Source organism: Anoplophora glabripennis, unplaced genomic scaffold, assembly GCF_000390285.2.
Source record: "Anoplophora glabripennis isolate ALB-LARVAE unplaced genomic scaffold, Agla_2.0 scaffold545, whole genome shotgun sequence".
Taxonomy (NCBI): Eukaryota; Metazoa; Arthropoda; class Insecta; order Coleoptera; family Cerambycidae; genus Anoplophora; species Anoplophora glabripennis.
This window is the reverse complement of record NW_019416638.1, coordinates 305,566-307,834: the sequence shown is the minus strand read 5'-3', so window position 1 is coordinate 307,834 and position 2,269 is coordinate 305,566.

The following is a 2,269-nucleotide window of genomic DNA, read 5'->3' as shown; positions in this document are numbered from 1 at the left end:
AAAAAAGCGCCTGAAAATTTGTCGGACAAGGTATGGACTACGTTTTTTAGGCAATTTTTAGTAAGTTAAAATGAAAATTGGGTGTTTTGTAATCGGAAAACCATACCGCGCTAGAGCGACATGTTGGAGATGTCGGACTCGACAATTGCGCCCTCTATTTTGTCGGACAACCCAATTTGCTTCTTATTTAACACATTTTCTTTTAATTCAAATAAAATATTTGAGTGTTGTAATCACAAAAGAGAACCCACCCAGAACGACAGGTTTAAGTACTCGCAATGCGGAAAAGCGCCCTTCCCATATTCTAAAAATTTTACAGCGTGGTAGACTCGTTAAAACGAAGCGATCCAGACCGTTTTCATGACTTTTGTAATCAGTTCGAAAAAAGGTCGCTGGCTTGGGGACTACACATAAGCAGCACAGCACGGCAGCAGCGCAGCGCGTCAAAATTCAACGCCTCTGAGAGCGTTCCATGCTGCTCTGACCTTCGTCGCGCTGCCAAGTGGACATTAGTCACATTAGGAAGTAGCAAACACTGCTGTGTCTTCGGCAAATCTCTATGACCATTTTAACGTAATTTTTTTAAAAAATCATCAATTAACATAGAAACGGTGCATAATAGACACCATAATTATTAATCACAGTGACATTAAAATTCATCGAGTAATTCAAAAATGCAAAAATATATAGGGTTGTATTTAAAAAAACAAAGTTGATTGGCGCTCAGGGGAACTGGAACATCCCGTATAATTCAAACTAATTTTAAAATGTGGAGAACTTGACTGGGAGCAACTTTTGTCTAAAATATTTTTTTCCTAGTGCTACCGTAACCGAGCTATTGGACTTTGACGCTGAAAAAAGCCACCCTGTATTTATAAAATTGAACTTCATCTTCCACCAATTTTCCCGCAATTAAATGAAACTGACCTTCCTTTAGCCTGTGTTTTCACAAATCGTGCGCCCAATATCTTTTGTTTTTTTCATTCTCATGTCTAGTACAGTAACCGCAAATACATCATCATCATCACTAGACGAGGATCTCGACATTTTGAAAATAAAATACGTTTGTTCTAGGTATTAGATACTCGGAATATACTGTTCTAAAATATTAACCGCTGCGCTGCTGCTGTACTGCTAATTGTAAGTGGGAATGCCTACCAAGTTTTTGCATCGCAGCGACGCTATGAGGCGCTGCTGCCGCGCTGCTGCGGCGCTGCTATGTGGGAATTGGCCTTGTTTTAAAGCGTTAAGATGAATCAAAACGGCTTTGCATAAACATTTTTTCGAAAGTCTAGCCCTGAAAAGGGCCGATTGTGTAAATCACGTGTCGAATTAGGGACCGCGTGGCTCGTTACTGCCGCATGCATAAAGTGTCATTTAAACCGGGTATTGCCACTTCGACGGAATATATCCTTCCTGCACGCTCTGATTGAATGTTGAGGTATCGTGTGCCAGATTTCATTTAGAGCTTTCTCAATCTCTCGGAGGTTAGCAGGATCAATCAATCAATCAAACTTTTTAAGAAAAAAAAAAAAATGCTTGCGTTAAATTAGAACATGGAGATGCGGTATCAATTCGCATCCATTTCGCTTAGATTTTTTCAAAGTACAGATAACTAACCTACACAATGAAAAAGAAGCTATGCGCATTAGAAAAATGGAAAAATTTCGTGAAAAATTTTGTTGCGTACTGTAGAATAAAAGCCACTATTTTAAAAAAATAAATTTTATAAAATGTGAAAATATTGGTTAGGAAAAAAAAAGAATTCACTGTGGGGTTAAATATCTTTTACTACAAACGTCAAAAAATGACAAGGTTTGCATATTGACAACAATATGCGAAGTGACACTTTTTTTTCGGATTCTTACGTTACCATGACACCGTGCGCGAAATACTTCACGCACTAGGGTGCGAAGTATTTCGCACACTGCATGTAAATTAATAAGAGTTTTGTATTTCACTTTAAAATAATTATTATTGTTGTCAACAACAGCCACTTTGTTTCCATAGTAACAGTGAAAATTTGATTAGGAAAGACATTTTAAGCCAGCTCAACACTATTTTCTATAATACCTTAGGCATTTTACTTATTTATAATATTTTTAAGAGATAGATTTTGACGTTTGTAGAAAAAATATTGTTTGCATCTCGTGCGCGAACTACTTTGGTGGTCTCGAATAATTTTTTAACTCGGCTTCGCCTCGTTAAAAAATTCAATTCTCGATCACCAAAGTAGCATTTCGCGCACTAGATACAAAAATAACTATTA